The 12,231-nt window shown below is 43.4% G+C and overlaps 2 pseudogenes; one reads left to right on the top strand and one right to left on the bottom strand.

The window, feature by feature from the left end:
- The first annotated feature begins 289 nt into the window (after positions 1-289).
- LOC116466372 (ragulator complex protein LAMTOR3-like) lies at positions 290-2,082 on the top strand (annotated as a pseudogene).
- A 3,563-nt stretch (positions 2,083-5,645) lies between these two features.
- On the bottom strand, positions 5,646-6,397 carry LOC131383192 (large ribosomal subunit protein eL29-like; annotated as a pseudogene).
- Positions 6,398-12,231: the final 5,834 nt, after the last annotated feature.

Below are 12,231 nucleotides of genomic sequence, written 5' to 3'. Positions count from 1 at the left end.
CGCCAGTGAAATTTTGGTTCAGGACTTCAAAACCACGGCAAAACTGAAATCCGTTTTCTGAAAGATGATAAGGTCTTGACCTAACATGAGCTCCCTCAGGCTATAAAACAGTGGTAGGAAGGGCAGCTTCCTTACCCCAAGAGAGAGCTAATTCTTTGCATTTGCCATATACCCAGCATAAAACCAGATTGTGGTCTTTTAAGCTGTCCCTGAAGTGACAGTGGAGAGAACTGGGCAGCCCAGAAACCCCAAGCATGGAGATTGAGCCTGCAAGAGAAGGGGGTTCATCATGGCGGATGATCTAAAGCGATTCATGTATCAAATGTTACTAAGTGTTGAAGGGTTCCATGCTATTGTTGTGTCAGAGCTGGAGTACCTGTTATTAAAGTGGCCAATGATAATGCTCCAGAGCATGCTTTGAGACCTGGTTTCTCATCTACTTTTGCCCTTGCAACAGACCAAGGGAGCAAACTTGGACTTTCAAAAAATAAAAGTATTGTGTCCAGAATTGGTGGGTTCTTGGTCTCACTGACTTCAAGAATGAAGCCGCGGACCCTCGCGGTGAGTGTTACAGTTCTAAAGGCGGCGTGTCCGGAGTTTGTTTCTTCTGATGTTCGGATGTGTTCGGAGTTTCTTCCTTCTGGTGGGGTTCGTGGTCTCGCTGGCTCAGGAGTGAAGCTGCAGACCTTCGCAGTGAGTGTTACAGCTCTTAAGGCGGTGCGTCTGGAGTTATTCCTTCCTCCCGGTGGGCTCGTGGTCTCGCTGGCTTCAGGAGTGAAGCTGCAGACCTTCGCAGTGAGTGTTACAGCTCATAAAAACAGTGTGGACCCAAAGAGTGAGCAGTAGCAAGATTTATCGCAAAGAGTGAAAGAACAAAGCTTCCACAGTGTGGAAAGGGACCCGACCGGGTTGCCACTGCTGCCTCGGGCAGCCTGCTTTTATTCTCTTATCTGGCCCCACCACGTCCTGCTGATTGCCAGAGCCGAGTGGTCTGTTCTGACAGAGCGCTAATTGGTGCGTTTACCATCCCTGAGCTAGACATAAAAGTCCTCCATGTCCCCATCAGATCAGTTAGATACAGAGTATGGACACAAAGGTTCTCCAAGGCCCCACCAGAGCAGCCAGACACAGAGTGTCGATTGGTGCATTCACAAACCTCGAGCTAGACACAGGGTGCTGATTGGTGTATTTACAATCCCTGAGCTAGACATAAAGGTTCTCCACATCTCCACCAGACTCAGGAGCCCAGCTGGCTTCACCCAGTGGATCCTGCACCAGGGCTGCAGGTGGAGCTGCCCGCCAGTCCCATGCTGTGTACTCCTCAGCCCTTGGGTGGTCGATGGTACTGGGCGCCGTGGAGCAGGGGGCGGCGGGGACGCTCCGGCGCACAGGAGCCTATGGAGGGGGTGGGAGGCTTAGGCATGGCAGGCTGCAGGTCCCAAGCCCTGCCCCGTGGGAAGGCAGCTAAGGCCCGGTGAGAAATCGAGCGCAGTGTCGGTGGGTTGGCACTGCTGGGGGACCCAGTACGCCCTCCGCAGCCGCTGGCCTGGGTGCTAAGCCACTCATTGTCCGGGGCCGGTAGGGCCGGCCGGCTGCTCTGAGTGAGGGGCCCGCCAAGCCCACGCCCACCCGGAACTCCACCCGGCCCGGAACTCCACCTGGAACTCCACCCGGCCCGGAACTCCACCCGGCCCGCAAGCGCCGCGGGCAGCCCCGGTTCCCGCTCGCGCCTCTCCCTCCACACTCCCTGCAAGCTGAGGGAGCTGGCTCCCGCCTTGGCCAGCCCAGAAAGGGTCTCCCACAGTGCAACGGTGGCTGAAGGGCTCCTCAAGTGCCACCAAAGTGGGAGTCCAGGCAGAGGAGGCGCCGAGAGCGAGCGAGGGCTGTGAGGACTGCCAGCATGCTGTCACCTCTCAGTATCATCTGTTACTGTTACACCTACCAGGTGATTCAATTAAATCATTTACCTTTGGTGGTGAGTTTCATAGCCAGCAGCAATGCCAATACAGGACTAATTGTCAGCCTAGAAAAGAAACTTACTCCATTATTTGAAGAATGAGACAAGTTGTGGAAGTTTCTTAATCGGACAGTTTGGTTTCAGTGTGTACCTTATCTTTATTATAACAACACAATATCGATCCAGCAATCTTTAGACCATAATACTTTTATCCATGTCCTCAAGAAAGGGCCTCTTTTTCCAACTTATACTGAAGAGCGAGCATATAGATACAATTTATGGACAGATTGATTGTTATATTTTCTGGTGTAGGGTCTTTTCTTATTTAGTGAGATCTGGGGATACCACAAAAATAGTTCAGTCTGTCACAGCTCCCATGGAGTTAGTCCAGCCACCAAATATGGATGAGATTCTATTCCGTGGATCAGAATCAAACTGGTACATTGATCCCCTTGAGCCATTAGGTGCTCTCTCTCGTACAATCTGCCCAGGCCTGCAAAATGAAGCAGATTTTTTATTGTGAATAATAATAGGAGATATTTTTCTTCAGATTATGTTTTATTTCTTCTCATTGAGTGTGAGGAACACAAAATGGCTTAGTAAAAGCAATAAAATCAGTACAGTCACTAACTTTCCTTTGTACTTATTATTTTATGATATAGATGAATATTACTGATTGGTGTGATCTTCTCAGGGTGCTGCTCTTCAATGAAAATAAAAATTATTAGCTAATGGTTTTTCCTCAAACTCTGCTTTCTATAACTAATCAGTGTTTTAATGTTTGTGTGTTCTTTATAAAATTTAAATGTAATTGGTTACTGAATTCTGTTTCCAATATTAGTATCTATGTAAACATGATAGTATAACCATTTTTTCATCTGTGAGTATGCATAAAATAGTATTAAAAAATAAAAAAATAATAGATTGTAACGAAGTCTGTAGTCATCCATGGATGCAAAGATTCTGCTTTGTACGTCTTTTGTACAAAGTTTGAGCTAGCATGATAATGGCTGCACTCAGAGTAATAACTAGGAATCATAGTCTCCACACTCCTCCCACCTCAAGTCTCCTTTCTAAATTTTATCTGTAACTCTGTCCTGATGCTGCACTTTTTCTGCCTCCCATTCGGACTTTCCTTGAAAGTCATCTTTCATTCCGTAATCATTATTGAATGCTTTCCTAAGTACCAGGCACCCGAATTAACTATATGAACACAGAGCACTGGCCCTTAGTAAAGGCAGCCTAAGAGAGAGATACATCTACCAATGATTATCACACAACTTTCTGTGTCACCGTAGGGGAGTGGGCACAGGGAGGTGTCAGGGAGGTCTTCACAGAGTCGAAATTTTAGCTCCAACTTGAGAAGAGAGCATGAACACCTACTGTCCTGCACCCCCCGGGCCTCCACCCTGCCTGAGTGGCTGCAGCCCTGCAGGTGCCGGCCTCACAGCAGAGTGCAGGCTGCACTTCAGCCCACTTGCCCCCCTGGCCTGACACTCTGATGCAGGCCCAACTTGTTCAATCATGAAGGCAGAATGCCTACTATGTGCAGAATTCCCTGAGGCTTTGAGTAGAAAAGCCTCAGTTTTCTAAGAGAATTGTCAAAACTAGTTGGATAGATAAGAAAAACAATGTTAACATGGCAGTTCATCACCAAATACATTCTAAAGGATTGAGACAAGAGAGCGATGGACCATCTTGACTCAGCAGTGAGGATCAGATGCTGTCTCCATTGTGAGAGTCCCCCAACCGGGAACTGGACTGGCGCTTCCCACACCTCCTCTCATTTCCCTCTCGTGACCTCTCACGGGAGAATTATCATCTGCATTTTACGGTGAGGAACCTGAGGAACACACAGACTATCCCCTCCAAGCTGCCTTTCTCCAACGCCCAGATATTTACACCTCATTGTTGTCCTGGAACTTGAAGTGGAGTTGAAAAGTGATGCAACATGGGCAGTGACATCCCAAGAAGAATAAGCTACACAGGCTAGAAGGTGGAAGGGGCTGGGGGAGAAAAGTTTGTAGAGATAAGAGGTAAGGAGACCAATTAGGAAGCCATTGCAACATTCTAGGCATGAGGTGATGGGCGTCTGTAGGATTCTAGAAAAGTGAGGAGGAGATGTATTTATGGACACTTTGAAGAGATAATCAAGAAACTTTGGCAAAAAAAAAATGGAGGAATCAAGGATCGAAGACAGGAGGAAATGCTACCTTTAGAAGAAATAGGTAAATAAGTACTATGAAGCAGGAAACTATGCTTTGGGGAAAAAAGATAAAAGAAAATCACCTTCCTCTTCCCACAATTGTTCTTAAAATGTATTTACCTTTTTCCACCTCAGAGCAGCATCACTGCATGAAATTATGTATACTACATATATGTTTGTTTTGACTGGCTCCTCTGTAGGAAGGCTGGTCTTGCTCACTACTTGTATCCCCACAGCCTGGAACAATGCCTGGCACATAGTAGGTGCTCAATAAATATTGGTTGAATGAATGAAATGTTTAGTATGTGGTGAAAAATATTCGGAAAGTAATTAGAAGACAGATGTGGCTTTGCCTTTCTAAAGGGAGCGATTGCTATGCAGCTCCAACCAGCTGCGGCCATGTGAGAATAAGAATATCTTTTCAAGAGATAACAGACATTCAGAATTTTATGGAAAATCTTACAACTTAAAATAGTTTTTTTCTGTCACTCAGGCTGGAGTGCAGTGGTGTAATCTAGATTCACTGTAACCTCCGCCTTGTGGGTCCAAGCAATTCTCCTGCCTCAGCCTCCCGAGTAGCTGGGACTACAGGTGCATGCCACCATGCCCAGCTAATTTTTGTATGCTTAGTGGAGATGGGGTTTCACTGTGTTGATCAGGCTGGTCTCAAACTCCTTATCTCCAGGTGATCCTCCCGTCTCGGCCTCCCAAAGTGCTGGGATTACAGGCAGGAGCCACTGTGCCCGGCCACAACTTAAAATATTTTGCAACCCACCCAGGTTTTATTGTGAACCAAGTTTGGCTAGCAGTTTGCAGCCTCTGGGTTTCACTTCTCTCAAGTCCATTCGGCATCTCTCTTTTTGTTCTATGAGAGAGAAACAATAACTAAGGTCATGAAATCCATCAAATTAGAGCTTTTTGTCCTGGGAGAGAACAAACCCTTTCTCAAACCAACACAATATTTGGCCTTTCTTCCACTGTCAAGCTTCACAAGGAGGGCTGATGTTTGTTTCTTCTTCCTTGCCACCCCACCCTTCCTAATTTCACCAAATCTGGCTTTTGTCTTCCGCTGTCCACTGTTTGATTTCAGTGCTGTTCTAATATTCTTAGAGGTTGCCGGGGACCTTTTAATCATTAATTCAGTGTTTTGTTGACTATCATTCTTTTTAAAAAAATTTTGAAATGCACCTTTATTATTTCAGTTAAATTCATGTTACTATTGGAGTTAATCAGATTTATTCATTTATTTAAAAATTTGCTTAGTAATATGTTATTTGGAACCGTTTTAGGGACTAGATGAGACTGACTTTTTTTAATGTCTGATTTTTTTTTTCCTGCCTCAGGTTTATTTGTACAAATAGCGCAGGAGAACACCAGCCCCATGTACATGGCAGCCCAGGGGTGTCGCAGTAGTCCTCTGTCCTCACGTTGGCAGACAAAGACAAAGATCTCTACTCTGAAGCGTTGTAGGAGGCTGGGCACCTAGGGGGCCTGAGCTGGAACTGGAGCTGGAGCTGCAGGCCGGGTCTTGGTTTATTCCTTGGCCTTGGCCTTGGCCTTTGGCCGGCACAACCTGAGCCCCTGGGCAATGAGGGCACGAGAATGCTTCCCAAGCTTGGGGTAGGGCAATATAGGCAAGTCGATCAAGCTTGCAGCTGACTCCCTTTGGGATTTTGGGCTTAACCTCCTTGGGCTTTATGAGGGCCTCGATAGCCTTGGCACGTGCACTCATGGCCTTGGCACTGTTGGCCTGCATCTTCTTTGGGCCTTTCTTGTTGTGCTTCTTGGCAAAGCACATGTTCCTCAGGAACTTGGGGCCCACCCCCCTTAAGAGATTGGTATCGGCTGGGTGCAGTGGCTCAGGCCTGTAATCCCAACACTTTGGAAGGCCGAGGCAGGTGGATCATGAGGTCAGGAGATCGAGACCATCCTGGCTAACATGGTGAAACCCCGTCTCCACTAAAAATACCAAAAATTAGCTGGGCGTGGTGGCGGGCACCTGCAGTTCCAGCTACTCGGGAGGCTGAGGCAGGAGAATGGCGTGAACCCGGGAGGCGGAGGTTGCAGTGAGGCGAGATCGAGCCACTGCACTCCAGCCTGGGCAACAGAGCGAGCCTCCATCTCAAAACAATAAAAGAGAGAGATCCGTATCTTTGTGATCAGAGTTTCTTGATGCCATTTCTGTGCCGTTTTTGGGACTGGTTGTGTGTGGTGTGGTTCTTGGACTTAGACATGTCTGCATCGTAAGCTGTGGCTTCCTGGAACCGGAAGCTAATGTCTTTAATTTTTTTAAATGTACAGTTCAGTAGTCTTAACTATTGTCTTGCAGCAACAGATCTCTAGAACTTTTTTATCTTGCAAAATTGAAACTCAATGCCTATTAATCACTAATGCTCTCTCCCCCAGTTAGAAACTACCTTTCTACTTTGTGATTTTTGACTGCTTTGGATACTTCATATGAGTAGAGTCATACAGTATTTGTCCTTTTGTAACCAGCTTATTTCACTTAGCATAATGTCCTGGAGGTTTATCCATGCTGTAGCATGTGACAGGATTTCTTTATTTTTTTAAGGCTGTACAACATTCTGTTATTGCATGTATATACCATATTTTCTTTATCCATTCATCAGTGAACATTTGGGTTGCTTCTACCTTGTGGCTGTTGTGAAAAAATGAACATGGGTGTGCAAGTATCTCTTTGAGATTCTGCTTTGATTTCTTTGGATATATATCCAGAAGTGGATTGTTGGAGCAAACAGTAATTCTGTTTTTAATTTTTTGAGAAAATGCCATATTGTTGTCCACAATGGCTGCCACGTTTTGCACGCCCACCAACTGTGCACAAGGGTTCCAATTTCTCTACATCCTTGCCAACTCTTGTTATTTTGTGTTCTTTTGATAGTGACCATCCTACAGGGTGCGAGGAGATAGCTCGTTGTGGCTTTGATTTGCATTGCTCTTATGAATAGTGCTGTTGAGCATCTTTTCACATGCCTGTTGGCATTTGTATACCTTCTTTAGAGAAATGTCTGTTCAAGTCCTTTGCCAATGTTTTATTCTGGTTGTAATTGTGGTTGTTGTTGCTGTCGAGTTGTAGGAGTTTCTTATGTAATCTGAAGATGAACCCTTATCAGATATGTGATTTGCAAATATATTCTCCCATTCTGTAGGTTGATTTTTTTATTCTGTTGAATGTTTCTTCTGATGCACAGACTTTTTTAAGTTCGATGTTGTCCCATTTGTCTGTTTTTGCTTTTATTGCTTGTGCTTTTGATGTCATATTTGCTTCTCATTCTTGATACCTCTGCTGCCCTTAACAAACCCACAAAGGTTTTAATAAATTAAATCAATAAATGAATGAATATGCCATAAATAAAAAAGAACAGAAAGCCTTCTACTCCATTAAGTGGCAGGATTTACTTCACCTGGGCTTCCTCATAGAGTGCTCCTTCTTCTGCTCCTTGCCTCATTAGTGACTTCCCTTCCTCTGCGTCCCAGTTTAAGTGTCACGTCCTAGAGAAGCCTTCTGGGTCTTTTCTGACTTAGTCAGATCCTCTGTGGCCTATATCTTTCTCATTCATAATCAACACTGTTGTTCCACATTAATATATAATTTAACTATTTGATTAATATCAGTCCCCTTTAATTAATTATAACATCAAAAAGAATGAAGAGTGTGTCTGATTTTGCTTTTATTTCTCACAGCTAAAACTGCGTCTGGCACATAGTAAATGCTCATTAAATACTTATGAAATGTAGGAAGATTTACTGTGAGTAGAAGAAGAGAATAGGATAATGGATCCTGGGCTTGGGCTTGAGTTTTTGATATCCCAGGTGCAGAGCAATGAAGGAGAAAACAATGCCTGCCCCGGACTCTTTTTTGGAAGACTAACAGTAGTGTGTGTGTGTGTGTGTGTGTGTGTGTGTGTGTGTAGTGAGGGTAGACTGGGTGGTGATACATGTTCATAGAGAAGTGGCAGGCATGTTAAAGGGGCTGAAGAGAGAGTATGATCCACAAAACTTCCACTGTAAGGGTAAAACTAAGGCTTATTCTTATTTTTACGTGGGACTTAATTATTTGACGGTATATGTGGCACAGACTCTAATCCCATTATAAGGGCTTTTTTTACATTTAAATTTTATTTATTTATTTCATTTCTATATATTTTTGTAGTTTGTGATGGGGGTGTCTGATTTTGTGACACCTGATCCCCATAGAACTAAATGGGCCCCATTCTTTTTGAATAGCAGCTATTTAAGTTAAAGATAAATTTAATTTTGATTTGGAAACTGTGCAATACTTTCTGAAATAAAAAGCAACAACCGAGGGAACCTCAGAATAATATTTGGGGTTTACCACTAATAACGGGGAAACAAACCTTTAGTTTAAAGCCAAGTTTTGGCCTCGAATTGGCTAGAAAATATCTCTCCTTTCCTTTAAAGGACAGGCCATTAGACCAGCAAGACCCCTGCCTGTGTGCTGCCTGTCTGAAACGTGCTAATTTTTTTCCTCATAACTGTGAAGTGATTAACACGTTGCCTTTTTGCCATTTTCATGGTATTATCATCTTTATAATGGCTAATAAATCTTATTATGCTCTTCGATCTACACATTGTTCTTTCATTTAACTTTAATTTATAGAACCCTAGGAGAAATTAAAGAGATATTCAAAATACTTTAAATGCTAATAAAAGAATATCTCTAAAAGCATTTTCTGTACACATAAAATGTTTCATGTGCACACAGAATCTTAAACATTTGACCTAATCACTTTTCTTCCTTGATGATGTACTTCTATGTTCACATATCATTTTTAAAAATTTTTATTTTTAGTTCTGGGGTACAAGTGCAGGATGTACAGGTTTGTTACATAGGTAAACGTGTGCCATGGTGGTTTGCTGCACCTATCAACCCATCACCTAGGTATTAAGACCAGCATCCATTAGCTATTTGTCCTGATCCTCTCCCTCTCTCCACCCTCTCTTCCCAACAGGCTTCAATGTGTGTTGTTCCCCTCTCTGTGTCCATGTGTTCTCATTGTTTAGCTCCCACTCATAAGTGAGAACATGCAATATTTGGTTTTCCGTTCCTGTGTGTTTGCTGAGGATAATGCCTTCCCACTTCATCCATGTCACTGCAAAGGACATGATCTCATTTCTTTTTATGGCTGCATAGTATTCCATGGCATATAAGTGCCACATTTTCTTTATCCAGTCTTGTTCATGGGCATTTGGGTTGATTCCATGTCTTTTCTATTGATTCACATATCATTTAATGAGTCTTAGGTCTATTTTTTAGCCCTCTGTTGACGATAGTTAGGGGCCAGGTGCAGTGGCTCATGCCTGCAATCCCAACACTTTAGGAAGCAGATCACTTGAGCACAGGAGTTCGAGACCAGCCTGAGCAACATGGTGAAAGCCCGTCTCTACAAAAAAAATACAAAAATTATCTGGGCTTGGTGACACGTGCTTGTAGTCTCAGCTACTCAGGAGGCTGAGGTGGAAGGATCACTTGAGCCCCAGGAGACGGACGTTGCAGAGAGCCGAGATCCCACCACTGCACTCCAGGCTGGGTGACAGAGCAAGGCCCAGTCTCAAAAAAAAAAAAAATAGGGATAGAAAATTTCATTTACAGGAGGAATACGATCAGGAAAACTATTATACAACATGGTGACTGGTGACTGTAGTTAATAACAATGCCTTGTATACTTGAAAATTGCTAAGAGAGTAGATTTTAACTATATATATCAAAAATAAATTATAAGTGTGTGAGGTGATGCATATGTTAATTAGCTTAATTTAGCCATTACGCAATGCATGCATATTTCAAAACATCATGTTGTATGCCATAAATATATACAATTTTTTTTTTTTTTTGAGATGGAGTCTCGCTGTCGCCCAGGCTGGAGTGCAGTGGCGCGATCTCGGCTCACTGCAGGCTCCGCCCCCCGGGGTTCACGCCATTCTCCTGCCTCAGCCTCCTGAGTAGCTGGGACTACAGGCGCCTGCCACCACGCCCGGCTAATTTCTTTTTGTATGTTTAGTAGAGACGGGGTTTCACCGTGTTAGCCAGGATGGTCTCGATCTCCTGACCTCGTGATCCGCCCGCCTCGGCTTCCCAAAGTGCTGGGATTACAGGTGTGAGCCACCACGCCCGGCCTCTTCATTAGTTTTTGCATTACTCTTAGAGTGAGAAGTTTGAGTGGAGAAATAAAGTTTCTTGTTTTTTTTTTTGAGATAGAGTTTCACTCTCATCACCCAGGCTGGAGTGCAATGGCTCGATCTCAGCTCACTGCATCTGCCAGCTTCGGCCTCCCAAAGTGCTGGGATTACAGGCACGAGCCACCATGCTCAGCCTGAAATAAAGTCTTTTAAAATAAAGTTGCCTATAGAATAAGGTAGGTCATAAACACATAAATAAAATATGAGATAATATTCTGTATTTACCAGATACCAAAATATTCTTTCTGATATGTACATGTGTGTTACTGTACATTTTCATAAAATTTTAGTTTGTAAGCTCACGCTCGTATTATTTAATTTGGTTATTGCCATAACCCTGTGGGGAAGCAACCCACATAATATCTGTGTCTTCTCATGTCGTAGATAAGAAAACTGACATGCACACAGCTTACCTCACTGGAAAAAGTCACACACTCACCAATCAGTATCTATCCCCAAAACCAATGCCTGTCTAGAGGAAAATATGATGCCCAAGAAACCACATTTTTAATGAGATTAAATTTTCCAACATATATTTCTTATGTGAAATATAAATAAGGTTCTGTTTTCATTAGAAGAATTTTTATGAAGTGAATGTAAAAAAGTGAATGTGATATGGTTGCCACTAAAGCTCAGCTATAATACATTTACATTAATAATCAGAAAGGTGAATTGCAGGTGGCAGGTGTTAAAGAGGGTAAAACATTATATGGGACCTGATTAAACTGAGGTTTTAAAATTAAAACCTCCATTTGTTTTTTCTCTTTACATAATCAGCCTGTGGGAAGAGAAAAGTAACCATAGTCGAAAACATTAGTAGGCCCAAATCTCATCCTACCTACATCTGGAGTGGTGTGATAATCTGTCCTCTTCTGACTAGGGCTTGTATTTGATAGGTTCTTCTAATGCTTCTTTTATTTTATTTTCATTTATTTATTTATTTTTTGAGACGGAGTTTCCCTCTGTTGCCCAGGCTGGAGTGCAATTGCGTAATCTCGGCTCACTGCAACCTCCGTCTCCCAGGTTCAAACGATTCTTCTGCCTCAGTTTCCCTAGTAGCTGGGATTACAAGCAGATGCCACAATGCCCAGCTAATTTATTTATTTTTAGTAGAGATGGGGTTTCACCATGTTGGTCAAGGCTGGTTTTGAACTCCCGATTTCAGGTAATCCACCTGCCTCGGCCTCCCAAAGTGCTGGGATTACAGGTGTGAGCCACCACGCCTGGCCAATACTCCTTTTATTTTAAAAAGGACAAGTTAGACACTAGTTTGCATGCATAGCTTATTGATTCTCCTGCAGTGGGGTCATAGCTCCCCATTTGTGATGCTGGAAGATTGCCTGTGGAATCACAGGACCTCTTCCAATGTTCTGTTATGCTATAAAAAGACCAGAACTTTTACATTTTAAATTAAAAGAATATATGTGCATTTTTTAAAAATAATAAAACAAAACCAGTAGTTGCGGCAGTAGTAGCTGTTAGTGGTGGTAACAGTAATAACAGGACTGGGGAAAAAAGTTAAATGCCTATTTTAGTTTTCAAAATTAAACTTTTTAGGCCGGGCATGGTGGCTTACTCCTGTAATCCCAGCAATTTGGCAGGCCGAGGCAGGCAGATTGCTTGAAGCCAGATAGTTTGAGACCAGCCTGGGCAATATGGCAAAACCCCTTCTCTAAAAAAAAAAAAAAAAAAAAAAAAAAAAAAATTAGCCGGGCCTGGTGGCATGCACCTGTAGTCCTAGGTACTTGGGAAGCTGAAGTGGAAGGATCGCTGGAGCCTGGGAGATGGAGGCTGCAGTGAGCTGAGATCATGCCACTGCACTCCAGCCTGGTTGACAGAGTGAGGC

The sequence above is a fragment of the Hylobates moloch genome, unplaced genomic scaffold (genome assembly GCF_009828535.3).
Source record: "Hylobates moloch isolate HMO894 unplaced genomic scaffold, HMol_V3 SCAFFOLD_4, whole genome shotgun sequence".
In the NCBI taxonomy this organism is placed as follows: Eukaryota; Metazoa; Chordata; class Mammalia; order Primates; family Hylobatidae; genus Hylobates; species Hylobates moloch.
This window is presented reverse-complemented; position numbering and strand designations above follow the sequence as displayed.